The 17,764-nt window shown below is 38.6% G+C and overlaps 1 protein-coding gene and 1 pseudogene across 1 annotated transcript in view; both read right to left on the bottom strand.

Annotated features, from left to right (window-relative positions):
- Nucleotides 1–17,764, bottom strand: part of CUNH11orf65 (chromosome unknown C11orf65 homolog) — a 124,162-nt gene that overhangs the window by 71,737 nt on the left and 34,661 nt on the right. The window lies entirely within an intron of this gene.
- Nucleotides 16,738–17,467, bottom strand: LOC114886763 (annotated as a pseudogene).

Raw genomic sequence — 17,764 nt, 5'->3', positions numbered from 1 at the left:
ACTAAACAAATACCATAATTATAATAAATATAAATGATCTAACCATGCTAATTAAAAGACAATGATTATTTAAGACTAACCAAAATTAGATCCAGCTCTGTATTATTTATAAAGGATGCAAAAAGTTAGAAAGTAACAGAATAAGAAAATATACCATGCAAACTAACCAAAATTAAACTAAGGTAACTTTATCAATACAAAATAAAATAGACTTTAAGGCAAAAATTTTGGAAAATATAAGAAACAATATTTCATATTGATTAGGTTTGACTCAACAATAAGGTGTAACCATCTTGAGCTGATATGTACCTAACAACATTACTTCAAAATATGTAAAGCTAACATTAACACAATTACCAGGAGTATAAATGAATCCCCAATCATAATGGAAAACTTTAACATACATCTCTCAAGCACTGATAGAACAAATAGGCAAAAAATTAGTAAGTCTCCTGCTATAGACTAAATGTTTCTGTCTCTCCAAAATTCATATTGAAATTTTAACCCCCAAGGTGATGGTAGGAGGAGGCTGGACCTTTGGGAGATGATTAGGTCATGAGGGTAAAGCCCTCATGAATGGGATTAGTGCCCTTATAAAAAAGGGCTCAGTCAGATGAATGGATAAAGAAGATGTGGTAAACATATACAATGGAATATTACTCAGTCATAAAAAGGAATGAAACTGGGTCATTTGTAGAGACGTGGATGGACCTAGAGACTGTCATATAGAGTGAAGTAAGCCAGAAAGAGAAAAACAAATATCATATATTAACGCATATATGTGGAATCTAGAAAAAATGGTACAGATGAACTGGTTTGCAAGCCAGAAATAGAGACACAGATGCAGAGAACAAATGTATGGACACAAAGCAGGGACAGCGGGGGGGCGGGGGTTGGTGGTGATGGGATAAATTGGGAGATTGGGATTGACATATATACACTAATTTGTATAAAGTAGGTAACTAATAAAACTAATTTAAAAGAAAAAAAAAAGGGCTCAGAGAGATCACTCATCCCTTCCAACATGTGAGGACATAACAAGAACCAGGAAGCAGGTTCTCAACAGGTACCAAGTCTGCTAGTGCCTTGATTTTGGACTTTCTAGCCTCCAGAACTATAATAAATAAATTTCTGTTGTTTATAATCCACCCAGCCTATAATAGTTTGTTATGGCAGCCCGAACAGACTAAGACAGCTACAAAAGATTTGAACAACATAATTAACTAACTTGACTTAACTGATAGAAGAATACATTTTTTTCTCAAGATCACGTGGAAGATTTATCAAAATAGAATTTTTCTGTACCAAGCAAGTTTTGAGTTATTAAAACCATTTAAAGTATGTTGTCTGGCTGCAGTGGAATTAAACCAGAAATCAATAATAAAAAGATAACTAGAAAATTACTAAATATTTGGTCATTAATCAATGTGGCTCTAAATAACCCATGAGTCAAAAAATTACATTGGGGCTTCCCTGGTGGCGCAGTGGTTGAGAGTCCGCCTGCCGATGCAGGGGACACGGGTTCGTGCCCTGGTCCAGGAAGATCCCACATGCCGCGGAGCAGCTAGGCCTGTGAGCCATGGCAGCTGAGCCTGCGCGTCCGGAGCCTGTGCTCCACAACGGGAGAGGCCACAATAGTAAGAGGCCGGCGTACCACAGAAAAAAAAAAAAAAATTACATTGAAAATTATGAAATATTCCAAGCTGAGGTAATAATTATATGACATATCAAAACCTGTGTGGATAAATCTAAAGAAATGCTGAAGGGAGAACTTTAATAGCTCAAAATACATATACTATAAAAAGAATAAAAGTTGAAAATCTAAGATCTAATTTTCCATCCCAAGAACTTTGAAAAAGAACAGCAAATAAAAGCCCCAAAATGAAAGAAAAAACAACAAAGATAAGTTTGGAAATCAATGAAATAGAAAATAGAGTTAAAATAGAGAAAACCAACAAAGCCAACGAACAGTTTTTTTAAAAGATTAATAAAATTGATAAACTCCTAGAAATGCAGATGTAGAGAAATGAAGAGAAAACACTTATTAACAATACCACTACAAGTCTTACAGACATTAAAAGGATAATGAAAGGAGATTGTAAACAAATTTTGGCTAAAATAGATTTGACAATTTAAACAAAATGGACAAATTCCTTAATTTAAATCAAATCCACAGCAAGATGTCACTTCAAGCCTGTTAGAATGATTATTATCAAAAAAACAAGAAATAACAAGTGCTGGCAAAGAAGTGGAGAAAAGGGAACGCTTCTGCATTGTTTGTATGAATGGAAATTGGTTCAGCCAGTATGAAAAATGGTATGGAGATTCCTCAAAAAATAAAAAGTAGAACTACCATGTGATCTAGCAACTCCACTTCTGGGTATTTATTCGAAGAAAACAAAAACACTAATTCAAAAAGATATATGCACCCCCATGTTCATTGCAGCATTATTTTCAATAGTCAAGTATGGAAACAACCTAAGTGCTCATTGATGGATAAATGGATAAAGAAGATGTGGCATATATATATATATGTACATATATGTGTATATATATATATAACAGAATACTATTCAGCCATAAAAATAACAAAATCTTTCCATTTGCAACTACATGGATGGAATTTGAGAATGTTATGCTGAGTGAAATAAGTCAGAGAAAGACAAACACCGTATGATCTTACTTATACATGGAATTTAAACAACAACAACAATAAGCTCATAGATAAAAAGAACAAAATGATTATTGCCAGAGGTGGGGGATGGGGGGTGGGAGAAATAGGTGAAGGGGGTCAAAAGGTACAAACTTCCAGTTATAGCATAATTAAGTCATGCGGTGTAATGTAAAGCATGGTGAATTATAGTTAATGATACTGTATTGAATATTTGAGAGTTGCTAAGAGAGTAAATCTTAAAAGTCTTCAACACAAGAAAAAAATTTTTTGTAACTATGTATGGTGACAGATGTTACCTGGACTTATTGTGGTGATTATTTCACAATATATACAAATTTTGAATGATTATGTTGCCCACTTGTAATTAATATAATGTTATATGTCAATTATACCTAAATAAAAACAAACAAACAAAATGGACAAATTCCTTGAAAAAGTAATTTATCAAAATGGGTACAAGAAGAAGCACACATCTGAATAGTCCTGTATTATTAGAGAAATGGAACTCATAGTTAAAAACCTTTCTATATGGAAAACTCCTAGCACACATGGCTTTGCTAATGTGTTATTCCAAACATTTATAGAAAAAATAATACCAATCACACAAACTCTTAGAGATAATGAAAAAGAAGAAAAACTTCCCAATTCTTTTTAGGAGACCAGCATAATACTGATACAAAACCTGGCAAGGACATTACAACAAAGAAAAATTGAATTTAAAAATAAATATGCAGAAAATCCTAAGCCAATGCTTAGCAAATCAAATCCAGGATATACCAAAAGGGTAACAATCAGGATGAAATGGAGTTTATTCCAGGAATACAAGGTTGGTTTGACATTTGAATATCAATGAATGTAATTTACCACGTAAAGAGAATGAAGGAGACCATATGACCATTTAGGAGCAGCAAAAACATTTGATCAAATTCAATACCCAGAGTTTTCATAAAAACAAGAATAAAAATCTTAGCAAATGAGGAATTAAGTTACGTTCCTTAAACAGATAATGAGTTTCTACAAAAAAATACAGATAACAGCTTACAGTGGAATATTATATGCCTTCTCTCCGTGTTCAGGAAAAAGACAAGAATGTCCATAATTCTTTTGAGTATTGTGCTGGAGGGTCTAGTCAGTGCAAAAAAGCAAGAACAAGAAATAACAGGTATAAAGTTTGCAAAGGAAAAATGAAAGTCATCATGCAAAGATGACATGATTATGTGGAAAATCTGAAAGATACTCAGCTATCAAAAACAATGAATTCATGCCATTTGCAGCAACATGGATGGATCTAGAGATTATCAAACTAAGCAAAATAAGTCAGAAAGAGAAAGACCAATACCATATGATATCACTTATATGTGGAATCTAAAATTCAATATAAATCAACATATCTACAAAACAGAAACAGACTCACCTATATAGAGAACAGACTTGTGGTTGCCAAGGGGGAGGTGGGGTAGGGGAGGAAAGGAATGGGAATTTGGGATTAGCAGAGGCAAACTATGATATATAGGATGGATAAACAACAAGGTGCCACTGTATAGCACAGGGAACTATATTCAACATCCTGTGACAAACTATAATGGAAAAGAATATGAAAAAGAATATATATATGTATAACTGAGTCACTTTGCTGTATAGCAGAAATTAACACAACACTGTAAATCAATTATACTTCAATAAAATCTAAAAAAAATCTGAAAGGACCTATTAAAAAGCAATTAGAAATAATAAATGTATATTTAGTCAGTATATAAAAATAAATATTTATATAAACTAGAAATGAACAGTTAGAAAATAAGATTTAATAAATAACACCACTTACTTTAGCATAAAAAGCCAAATAACCTAGAAATCAAATGAAAGATGTATAAGACTTCTGCACTATAAACTACAAAACATTATGGAGAGGAATTAAAGAAGATATAAATAAATGAAGAGATACACCATGTTAAAAAAACCCGTCAGCATAGTAAGATAGTTCTCCCCAAATTGATCAACTGATTTAATGCAATCCCAGTTATAATGCCAACAAAATTTTTTTAGAAATTAAAACAAGTTGATTCCAATGTTTATATGGAAATGCAAAAGTCCTAAAATAGGTAAAATAATCTTGAAGAACAAAGTTAGAGGACTCTATTAACATATATCCACTCTTATTATAAAGCTACAGATTAAGACAATGTGGTATTAACCCAGATATAGACAAATAGTCCAATGCAACAGAGTAGAAACTATAGAAACAGTTCACATATATGATTTCATGACTTTACAAAGGCACCACTGTAATTTATTGTGGAAAGACGGTATTTTTCAATAAAAGATACCTGGTCATTTGATTATCCATAAGGAAAAAAATGACCTTTGTCCCTGTTATCATACACAAACATTAGTTAGAGATGGATACCAGATCTCAATGTGAAACTAAACAACTAAGCCTCTAGAAGAAACATAAGGAAAATATCTTCTGACTTTGGGTTAAACAAATATTTCTAACTCTCCCGCATCTTTATTGAGACATAACTGACATATAACATTGTGCAAATTTAAGGTATACAACATGATGATTTGATCTACATATATAGTGAAATGATTACCACAAAAATTTAGTTAACACATCCTTCACCTCACATAATTACCATTTACTGTGTGAGTGGTAAGAATTTTAAGATCTACTCTCTTAGCAAGTTTCAATTATTCAACACAATACTGTTAACTAGAGTCACCATGCTGTACATTACATTCCTAGAACATATTAATCTTATAACTGGAAGTTTGTACCCTTTGATGATCTCTGCTCATCCCTCCCCTACACCCCCACCGCCCCTTCCAGCAACAATGTACCCCCTATATCTAAGAGTCCAGGGTTTTTTTGGTTCCACATATAAATGAGAGCATACATTATACGAATTCATCATTCTCTGCCTGACTTATTTCACTTAGCATAGTGCCCTCCAGATCCATTCATGTTGTTACAAATGGCAGGATTTCCTTCCTTCTCATGGTTGAATAATATTCCATTATAAATAATATTAATATGCTATACTAATATTAAATGTTTATATATAATATCTTCACATAATATAATATATAATATATAAAACATTATCACATTTTCTTTATCCATTCATCTGTCAACAGATACTTAGGTTGTTTCTATGTCTTGGCTAGTGTAGATATGCTGCAATGAACGTGGGGGTGCAGCTGTCTCTTTGAGGTAGTGATTTCATTTCCTTCAGAAAAATATCCACAAGTGAAATGGCTGGATCATATGGTAGTTCTATTTTTTATTTTATTTTTTAAGTAATGTCCATGCTGCTTTCCATAGTGGTGGTACCAGTTTACATTCCCACCAAGAGTGTACAAGATTCCCTTTTATCCACATCCTCACTGGCACTTATCTCTTGTCTTTTTGATGGAGTCTGCTGTTGGAATTCTTTAGCTCGGTTTTTTTATTATTCAGATCTAGGAAGTCTTTTTGGCTTTTTGGAGGATAGCTTTTATTTCTTTGTTGAGCTTCTCACTTTGTTCATGTACTGTTTTCCCAATTTCATGTAGTTGTCTGTCTACATGTTCTTGTAGTTCCATGAACTTCCTCAAGAGGATTATTCTGAATTCTTTGTTAGTTCACAGACCCATACTTTGAGTAAATTATTGGAGCTTTATTAGTTTCTTTTGGTGGTGTCATGTTTACTTTGGTATCTGTGCATCTGAGTAAGTGGTCTTTTCTTCCAGACTCTAGAGGTTCCCTTCAGCAGAGAAAAACCTTCATCAGTTAGCTCAGCTTGGGGTACTGGATGGGTCATCTGGTAGCATCCATGGGCAGGTGGAGGCTTGCTATTGGGGTGTCTATTTGGGTGAGGTCACTGCCCATGTTCTGAGGTGGGCATGATGGCTTACTTGCTTTCAGGCAGGGCTACTAGCTGGGCTCTGCAATCACCTCTTGTTAGGTGAAGTCATAGGCTGTGTTCCCTGGCAGGGAGGTGCCACTGGCTGGACTCTGCAACTAAGCAGGGCTGCAGGCTGGGCTCTGCAATCACTCCTGGTTGGGTGAGGCCTCAGGATGTGCTCCCTTACCAGATGGTGCTGCTGGCCAGACTTCATGTTCGGGCAAAGCTACAGGCGAGGCTTTGTGGTTGGATGCAGCCACAGGCTGTGTTCTGTGATCAGGTAGGGCCATAGGCTTTGCCCCAAAGTTGCGCAAGGCTGTAGGCTGGGTTTTGTGATGGAGTAAGCTGCTGGGTGTGCTCCTCTGTTGGAGGTGGTCACTGGCCAGGCTCTCTAGTTGGGCAGGGCCTCCAGCTATATCATGCAGTTGTGGGGGGTCTAGAGACTGTGCTCCTTGGTTGGATGGGGTCACTGTCCAGGGACCCTAGCTGGGTGGGACCATAGGCTATGCTCTGCAATTGGGTGGAGTCACTGGCTAGGCTCCCTTTAGCTACAGTTTTTTAAAAGGTCTTTTTTAAAATAAATTTATTTATTTATTTTTGGCTGCGTTGGGTCTTCGTTGCTGCGTGCGAGCTTTCTCTAGTTGCGGCGAGCAGGGGCTGCTCTTCCTTGCGGTGCGCAGGCTTCTCCTTGCAGAGGCTTCTCTTGTTGTGGAGCACCGGCTCTAGGCATGCAGGCTCAGTAGCTGTGGCATTCACACTCAGTAGTTGTGGCTCACGGGCTCTAGAGCGCAGGCTAGTAGTTGTGGCACATGGGCTTAGTTGTTCCGCGGCATGTGGGGTCTTCCCGGACCAGGGCTCAAACCCGTGTCCCCTGCATTGGCAGGTGGATTCTTAACCACTGCACCACCAGGGAAGTCCCTGGCTACAGTTTGTACTCAGTAATTAGGCAAGGCCATAGGCTTGGATCTGTTTCTGGGCTCCATGACTGGCTAGGCTTCCTGGTTGGGCAGGACTGAAGACTATGCTCATAAATCGGGTGGGGCTGTGAATTTGCTTCCTTGCCTAAGTGGGGCCATAAAACAGTTTCCGTAGTCAGTAAAACCTGTTGGTTTGGGACCCATATCAGGTAGAATTGCCAACTGAGCTCCCTGGCCAGATGGGGCCACTGGCTCAGCTCTGCAGATGGGCAGAGCCTGGCTGAGATCTCTGCTCAGGTATTGCTGTAAGCGGTAATGCAAACTGCCAAGATCTGAGCACAGGTTGCTGTCAGCCATGCCCCTCTTTTCTCTGTCTCTATCAAATCCCCAGTGGTCAAGCCCTGCAGATTCCTCCAGTGATCCCCATGAGGCAAGACCTGAGTGCACCTCCCAGGAAACGTCCTGGAACACTGGGGGACCTGGACTTTTGACACCATCTTGATGACAGTATCTTCTACATAAACACTTCTTAAATGGACACAGACAGCACTAACTGTAAAGAACAAGTGATAAACTGGATCTTATTAAAATTAAAGACTTATCAAAAACACCTTTAAGAGGGAAGTGAGGTACCCTGGAAGATGATATTTTATATTGCAATAAAGGATTTGTATTCAGGATATTTGAAAAACTCCTCCAAGTGAATATTGACAAGGGAGAGGTGATGGAACTTGGGGATTTGAATACTGCAAGATATGTGAAGAAAAGGATAGAGATATTTATATCCTCATCATATATAATAAGGACTCAAGTGATCCTTTGTTAGCATGATGGAACAAGAAACAAAGGTCTTTAAAGCAGCAAGGTAAGAAACAGAGGAATTAAAACAATGATGATACTGAGGGGGGAGATAAGCAGGGTTTTGGAGGATAAGTAAGGTAAATTCTTAATCATCTTTGCAGAAAGTCAACAGATCACTTCTAAAGTTGATAAGTAAAATATAATAAGCATATTATTTAGAAGCATGGAACTAGTGACTAGAAGATCTAAAACAAAAAGTTAGATAAAAGTGGTTGCTTTTAGAGTATGAAGGTGGAAGGTAGTGAGATGGGGTAAAGACTTGCTTTTTAGTGTAAGTTCTTTTACATTATTTTAAAGAAGTACACAAAGTACTTTGATAAAAATATTTTAAATTACAGAAAAAACTGCATTCACATTACGACGACTATGCAAATTATTCAATTACAGGGCCACATAATATGCTAAAACTATGCATCTTTATTTAGAAGTCACCCTCTGGGCCACTTGAAGTAGAATGTATCTAGAATCAAGATCAAATGTACTGAGTGAAGTAAGTCAGAAAGAGAAAAACAAATACCGTATGCTAACACATATATATGGAATCTAAAAGAAAAAGGTTCCGATGAACTTAGGGGCAGGACAGGAATAAAGACGCAGACTTAGAGAATGGACTTGAGGACATCGGGAGGGGGAAGGGTAAGCTGGGACGAAGTGAGAGAGTGGCATTGACATATATACACTACCAAATGTAAAATAGCTAACTAGTGGGAAGTAACCACATAGCCCAGGGAGATCAGCTCCATGCTTTGTGACCACCTAGAGGGGTGGGATGGGGGGGGTGGGATAGGGAGGGTGGGAAGGATATGCAAGAGGGAGGGGTTATGGGGATATATGTATACGTATAGCTGAATCACTTTGCTATACAGCAGAAACTAACAACATTGTAAAGCAATTATACTCCAATAAAGATGTTAAAAAAAATCAAATGCATTCTCTTTACATAGAGGTTAGAAATATATTAATTTGCCTTATATTTGAACCATGACTTTCATGGTTAGTTTTTTTTCGGAGTTTCTAACCTCTTTTTATTTTTTATTTTATCTATTTATTTTTTTGTGGAATCTAAAAAAAAAAGATACAAATGAATGTAGTTATCAAACAAAAACAGACTCAAAGACATAGAAAACAAACTTATGATTACCAAAGGGGAAGTGGGGGGAGGGATAAATTAAGAGTTTGGGATTAACTGATACACACACTACTCTAGATAAAATAGATAACCAACAAGGACCTACTGTATAGCATAGGGAACTATGCTCAATATCTTGTAATAAACTATAATGGAAAAGGATATATTTATATAACTGAAAAACTTTGCTGTACACCCAAAACCAACACAACATTGTAAATCAACTACACTTCAACAAAAACTTTCAAAAAACATCTACCACCTCTGTGCAAAGTTTGAGGGTCCTTAGAGTTTGGTGTGCTGCCTGACAATTTACAAGGGTCTTGAAAATCTTCTAGTTTTTCTTTCTTTTTTTTTTTTTTTGAGGTACGTGGGCCTCTCACTGTTGTGTCCTCTCCTGTTGTGGAGCACAGGCTCCGGACGCACAGGCTCAGCGGCCATGGCTCACGGGCCCAGCCGCTCCGCGGCATGTGGGATCTTCCCGGACCAGGGCACGAACCCGTGTGCCCTGCATTGGCAGCCGGACTCTCAACCACTGCGCCACCAGGGAAGCCCGAAAATCTGTTAGTTTTGAGTGAAACCTAAGAAAGAGAAGTCTCTCTGGATGGTCCAGGGCTTCAGTGCAAGTGATAACATTAGTTGGCCCTTTAGGGCTGAGTAAAAACAATGACAAATGGAATTGTGATGGTGGTTCATGATGATCTGTGAAACCTATACTACTGGATGAATCGCAGAAGAAACATTCAGGGTTTCGGAGCAATGCTCTATCATCACTGGGTAAGTATTCTGTATGACACACTTTTTGTCTTACATCTGGACTCTGCTGGATTCTAGTTATTTAACATGATCTTCCATGAAGTAAGTTTTGTGTTATTCTACCTGGCAAAGTGCTCTGGCCAATTGAGATGCTGGCTGAACATCAGTGAACATAGAGTGAGCAGTAGGTGGGATTAGCTGCAGCAACAAGGAATGTAGTCTCTACACAAACTTTTCTCTTGATTTTTTAATTGTAATAGTTATTTTAATTAATTTATCTCCTCTTTCCCTTATATTTCTACCACTATTTTATATTGGTAGTGTTTGTGGTGATAAAGGTAGCATTATTTCAAAGTTTTACAATATTTAAATGGAATACCAACAAAGAACAAAAGGGAATATCAACCCATAAAGTTCAGACATTTTGCCAGATTAAAAAAAATTTTTTAAAGATCTTTATTGGTGTATAATTGTTTCACAATACTGTGTTAGTTTCTGTTGCACAACAAAGCGAATCAGCCACATGCATACTCATGTCCCCATATCCACTCCCTCTTGAGCTTCCCTCCCATCCTCCCTATCCCACCCCTCTAGGTCATCGCAAAGCACCAAGCCGATCTCCCTGTGCTATGCTGCTGCTTCCCATGAGCCAACTATTTTACATTTGGTAGTGTGTATATGTGGATGCTACCCTCACTTCGCCCCAGCTTTGCCCTCCCACCCCATGTCTTCAAACCCATTTTCTATGTCTACCTCTTTATTCCTGCCCTGCAACTAGGTTCATGAGTACCATTTTTTTTTTTTAGATTCCATACATATGCGTTAGCATATGGTATTTGTTTTTCTCTTTTTGAGTAACTTCACTCTGTGTAACAGACACTAGGTCCATCCACCTCACTACAAATAACTCAATTTCATTTCTTTTTATGGCTGAGTAATATTCCATTGTATATATGGGTCACATCTTCTTTATCCATTCATCTGTTGATGGACATTTGGGTTGGTTCCATGTCCTGGCTATTGTAAATAGTGCTGCAATGAACATTGTGGTACATGTCTCTTTTTTTTTCTGCGGTACGTGGGCCTCTCACTGTTGTGGCCTCTCCTGTTGCGGAGCACAGGCTCTGGACGCACAGGCCCAGTGGCCATGGCTCATGGGTCCAGCCGCTCTGCGACATAAGGGATCTTCCAGGACCGGGGCACAAACCGGTGTCCCCTGCATTGGCAGGTGGACTCTCAACCACTGCGCCACCAGGGAAGTCCACATGTCTCTTTTTAAATTATGGTTTTCTCTGGGTATATGCCCAGTAGTGGGATTGCTGGGTCATATGGTAATTCTATTTTTAGTTTTTTAAGGAACTTCCACACTGTTTTCCATAGTGGTTGTACCTATTTACATTCCCACCAACAGTGCAGGAGGGTTCCCTTTTCACCACACCCTTTCCAGCACTTATTGTTTCTAGATTTTTTGATAATGGCCATTCTGACTGGTGTGAGGTGATACCTCATTGTAGTTTTGATTTGCATTTCTCTAATAATTAGTGATGTGGAGCATCTTTTCATGTGACTCTTGGCCATCTGTATGTCTTCCTTGGTGAAATGTCTATTTAGGTCTTCTGCCCATTTTTACCCTGGATTGTTTGTTTTTTTGATATTGAGTTCCATGAGCTGTTTGTATATTTTGGAGATTAATCCTTTGTCTGTTGTTTCATTTGCAAATATTTTCTCCCATTCTGAGGGCTGTATTTTCATCTTGTTTATGGTTTCCTTTGCTGTGCAAAAGCTTTTAACTTTCATTAGGTCCCATTTGTTTATTTTTGTTTTTATTTCCATTTCTCTAGGAGGTGGGTCAAAAAAGATCTTGCTGTAGTTTATGTCAAAGAGTGTTTTTCCTATATTTTCCTCTAAGAGTTTTATAGTGTCTGGTCTTACATTTAAGTCTTTAATCCATTTGGAGTTTATTTTTGTGTATGGTGTTAGGCAGTGTTCTAATTTCATTCTTTTACATGTAGCTCTCCAGTTTTCCTGGCACCACTTATTGAAGAAGCTGTCTTTTCTCCATTGTATGTTCCTGCCTCCTTTGTCATAGATTAGGTGCCCATATGTGCATGGGTTTATCTTTGGGCATTCTATTCTGTATTGTTGATCTATATTTCTGTTTTTGTGCCATTACCATACTGTTTTGATTACTGTAGCTCTGTGGTATAGTTTGAAGTCAGGGAGCCTGATTCCTCCAGCTCCGTTTGGCTTTCTCAAGATTGTTTGGTTATGCGGGGTCTTTTGTGTTTCCATACGAATTTAAAAATTTTTTGCTCTAATTCTGTGAAGAATGCTGTTGGTAGTTTGATAGGGATTGCATTGAATCTGTAGATTGCTTTGGGTAGCATAGTCATTTTCACAACATTGATTCTTCCAATCCAAGTACATGGTATATTTCTCCATCTGTTTATGTCATCTTTGATTTCTTTCATCAGTGTTTTATAGTTTTCTGAGTATAAGTCTTTTGCCTCCTTAGGCAGGATTATTCCTAGGTATTTTATTCTTTTTGTTGCAATGGTAAATGGGAGTATTTCCTTAATTTCTCTTTCTGATTTTTCGTTGTTGGTGTATAGGAATGCCAGAGATTTCTGTGCATTAATTTTGTATTCTGCAAGCTTACCAAATTCAGTGATTAGTTCTAGTAGTTTTCTGGTGACAACTTTAGGATTTTCTACTGTCGATTTCTCCTTTCATGGTTGTTAGCATTTGCCTTATGTATTGAGGTGCTCCTATGTTGGGTGCATAAACATTTATAATTGTTATAGCTTCTACTTGGATTGATCCTTTGATCATTATGTACTGTCTCTCCTTATCTCTTGTAACAGTCTTTATTTTAAAGTCTATTTTATCTGATATGAGTATTGCTACTCCAGCTTTCTTTTGATTTCCATTTGCATGGAATATCTTTTTCCATCCCTTCACTTTCAGGCTGTATGTGTCCCTAGGTCTGAAGTGGGTCTCTTGTAGACAGCATATATATGGATCTTGCTTTTGTATCCATTCAGCCAGTCTGTGTCTTTTGGTTGGAGCATTTAATCCATTTACATTCAAGGTTATTATTGATATGTGTGTTCCTATTACCATTTTCTTAATTGTTTTGGGTTTGTTTTTGTGGGTCTTTTTCTTCTCTTGCATTTCCCACTTAGAGAAGTTCCTTTAGCATTTGTTGTAAAGTTATTTGGTGGTGCTGAATTCTCTTAGCTTTTGCTTGTTTGAAAAGCTTTTGACTTCTCCATCGAATCTGAATGAGATCATTGCTGGGTAGAGTAATCTTGGTTGTAGGTTTTTCTCTTTCATCACTTTAAGTACATCCTGCCACTCCCTCTGGCCTGCAGAGTTTCCACTGAAAAATCAGCTGATAACCTTATGGAGATTCTTTTGTATGTTATTTTTTGTTTTTCCCTTGCTGATTTTAATATATTTTCTTTGAATTTATTTTTTCTTAGTTTGATTAACGTATGTCTTGGTGTGTTTTTCCTAGGGTTTATCTTGTATGGGACTGTCTATGCTTCCTGGACTTGGGTGACTATTTCCTTTCCCATGTTAGGGTAGTTTTCAACTATAATCTCTTCAAATATTTTCTCAGACCCTTTCTTTTTCTCTTCTTCTTCTGGGTGTTTAATTCGAATGTTGGTGTGTTTATTGTTGTCCCAGAGGTCTCTGAGACTGTCTTCAATTCTTTTCATTCTTTTTTCTTTATTCTGTTCCTTGGCAGTTATTTCCACTCTTTTGTCTTCCAGCTCACTTATTCATTCTTCTGGTCCGTTATTCTGTTATTGATCTTTCTAGTGTATTTTTCAGTTCAGTTATTGTGTTGTTCATCTCTATTTGTTTGTTCTTTAGTTCTTGTAGATCTTTGTTAAACATTTCTTGTATTTTCTCAATCTGTGCCTCCATTCTATTTCTGAGATTCTGGATCATCTTTACTATCATTACACTGAATTCTTTTTCAGGTAGATTGCCTATTTCCTCTTCATTTATTTGGTCTTGTAGGTTTTTACCTTGCTCCTTCATCTGTGACATATTTTTTTGCCATCTCTCTCTCTCTCTCTTTTTTTAATGAGTGGGATTGCATTCCTGTCTTACTAGTTGTTTGGCTGAGGCTTCCAACACTGGAGTTTGTAGGCTATTGGGTAGAGCTGGGTCTTGGTGCTGAGATGAGGAGCTCTGTGAGACCTCACTCCAGTGAATATTCTCTGGAGTCTGAGATTCTCTGTTAGTCCAGTAGTTCAGACTTGGAGCTCCCACCATAGGAGATTTGGCCCAGCTCCAGGGTCATGAACCAAGATCCTGCAAGCCACCTGGGGTGGCAAAAAAAAAAAAAAAAGCAACAACAAGGTAAAAAATAAAATTAGACTAGGAAACTAACAGATATGTTAGGAAGAATATAAAAATAAAAATATAGATGAATCAGAAACCAGAAGGTACATCAGTACCACAATAATAAAAAAGAGGAGGGAAAAGGGACGGGGGGGCGAAGGCCTTGGCTGTGGAGGGGGGGGCTTAAGCAAGTGCAAGGTTTGGGTGGTGGGTGGGGCCAATGCTCAGGACCTACAGGGCTGGAAAAGGCCCTGGGGGCTGTGGGGAGTGGGGCTTAGGCTCAAGGAACAGAAGGGGTCCAGGCACGGCAGGGGACCTCACCTGGGAGCCCAGCAGGCTTCCTGGGCTTGAGTGGGCCAGGCAATTGCTCTCTGGTCCTCTCCTGCTCTTCTCAGAGAGTCCCTCCTTCCTTCCTCTCCTGATCTCCCCAGCTTCTGGGGTGCTGATCCCATCTGGACTCCACTTCTCCTCACCCCCTCAGTCCCCCTATGTCCTACTGGTTCACTTTGGGGTTCCTCCCATCTCCTTGGGTGTCAGAGTCTCCCACCAGTAGCTGGCAGTCACCCCAGTTGTGGAGAGATGTTAACTCCACATCTTCCCACACCACCATCTTGACTCCACCTCCCTCTAATGTCTTTTTAAATCCAGCTTCTCAGTCATACCTTCTATTGCATGGGGTACTATTTAGTCTCCAGATACAACCTTCCTAGAGCCATTCAACATAATGATCTAAGCTAAATTGATTATCATTTTTATTTCCTTCAGATTCTGTTATTTCTTTTTCTTTTCTTTCTGTTTCTACATCATTGGTTTTCCTTAAATGTCAGGTGATTGTCCATTAGTAGTGACAAATGAAGGTCTGTGTCAATTTTTCTAGGGAGCTAGTGTAAGTATCCTGTGCTTTTGTGTAAGTCTCTGGTTTTCCACTGTTCACACTCATGAATGGGAAGATTGCCTTGGGCCTTTGTGAAGTGGGTGGAATAAGTTAATGAACAGACTTTCTTAGAGGAAGTATGGTCAGGTAGCCAGCAATTACACAAGGCATCTCTCAAATACTAAAATTAAGAGGGTTTTACTGTGGAGTACCAAATCCATGCTAGAACTAGCTTTCCCAGAGGGTTCATGTAAATTTTTTAAAGAGATAATCCTTCAGGGTTTGTTTCTTTTTGGTGGGGGGGATGCTGTGCTACTGCGCAGCATATGAGACCTTAGTTCTCTGACCAGGGATTGAACCCACACCCCCTGCATTGGAAGTGCAGAGTCTTAACCACTGGGCTGCCAGAGAAGTCCCTTGTTTTTTTTTTAAATTTTTATTTATGTTGTTTTATAGTTGATTTACAATGTTGTGTTAGTTTCAGGTGTACAGCAAAGTGGATCAGTTATACATATACATATATCCATTCTTTTTCAGCTTCTGATTTGGGTTTTAAGAAGAGGACTGATCATCAGGGAAACCAGAAAATTCCATCTTGAAGCCCAGCAGAAATAAATGGTGGGCATTTCCCTGAGTCATAAATGGCACAGGGGCTCAGCAATCTACCACCATGTTCTTAACAGGAAACACTCCATTTGGCTGGGGAAAGGGTCCATCTGTCTCATAGCTCAGATTAAAATTCTGAGCCAGAGAAAAGAACTAAGCCAATTGCAGGCAAGGATAAGGAAGTTACCAGATACACCTAGAGACAGCCACATCTGAGAGCTTGCCAAGCTGTCACTGAAGTTAGAACATGGACTCACAGCAGAGAGCATTGTTTTTGTGTGCTTCTTTCCAATTGTATTTCAAGTTCTTTCCAAAACAAGGCCCTGGGCTTGGTTCACTGCTGTCCTGTATTCATGCTTGGGTATTCATTCACCAACATTAAACCCCAGGATAGAAGGTGTGATAAAACAGGACCCCTTTCTCCATGGAGTGAATCTTGGCTGGTTTCAGTGGTGGATGGTGGTCATCACAGAAAACACACAGGAAATTTTCCTTGGAACTGAGGTGGGATGAAAACTGCCTGCTGTGAACATCATCATCTTTTTCCTGACCTTTTACCTCCAGTTTCTGAAGATAAAGCAGAAAATAATCTTCCTTGAAGATAATGGGTAACAATTCCATAAAACAAAAACACATGCTTCCAATGCACTGTGCTTTCAGATATTCTGGGTTTAGTTCAGCTGCCAGATGAATTGATTGATGCATTCACCTTGATAACCAGGTGAGCCCACTTCCTTGAGGAAGCCCCCTCTATTCTTGGTAGCACAATAGGCTACTTAGAGTTGCAAAGGGCACAAGAGCCCTGCGATCACCTGAAAATCCTTCCTTGGGAAGGCAACTCCATGAACGAGGTCTTCCAAGCAAAGGACACCAAACTTCCCCAGGTGCTCCCCAATCACTGTGTTGTCTGTCAGTGTGACGATTTTATTCTTGACCTTGGCTTGTCCACATTTAAAGATGAGTTCCTGAACAGACTTCAGATTTGCAAATCCCCAGGTCACATAAGTTTCCACTATATGAAGTGCTTTCATGGTTTAAGGGGTTACTTTCATAAAGACATCACTGAAAATCTTATTCAGGCCAAGTCTGCACCAGTAAACTCACCCCATTAATCATTTGGATGTGTACAACAAAGGCTAAGGAGTGTTTATCTGGCACTTCCAAGCCACGAGGTTTCACTTCTCGTTGTCTGAGTCGCACCCTGTCACGTAGTTGCCGCCAGGACTCATGTAGGAACCATTCTAGTTGCTTAAACTTGAGTTTTTCTCCTTTCCTCTGCTCCTTCCTTTGCAAAAGCACCCGCTTTGCCTGGGTGGCTTTGAGGGCCTGATAAGCCTTCCTCTTTTTCAGGAGATTTTCTGGAACCAAAGGGATCTTTTTTATTGGCTCTACCTCTGCCATCTTTCCAAAGCTGTGGGCTACTCTGGGTTTGTTTCTCTTATGCACAATGGTAAATATCCATCTACCAGTAGATTTTTGACTAATGATAAATATCCACCTGCCTATAGCTTTGGGTCTTGAAGTGACAGTGGAGACAACTGGCACAGCTCTTCCATGTACAAACCTTCAATTAACCCTATTGTCTACAGTCATTCTCCTTTTAGCCTTTTTAAATTGCTAAATCCTAATTGACGTCCTTTCTAGGGTTCCAATGACAAACGAGCTATCTCACTAGTGCCCCTTTAAGGTATGTATAGG

Source organism: Monodon monoceros, unplaced genomic scaffold (genome assembly GCF_005190385.1).
Source record: "Monodon monoceros isolate NGI ecotype Baffin Bay Population unplaced genomic scaffold, NGI_Narwhal_1 Super_Scaffold_7, whole genome shotgun sequence".
Taxonomy (NCBI): domain Eukaryota; kingdom Metazoa; phylum Chordata; class Mammalia; order Artiodactyla; family Monodontidae; genus Monodon; species Monodon monoceros.
This window is presented reverse-complemented; position numbering and strand designations above follow the sequence as displayed.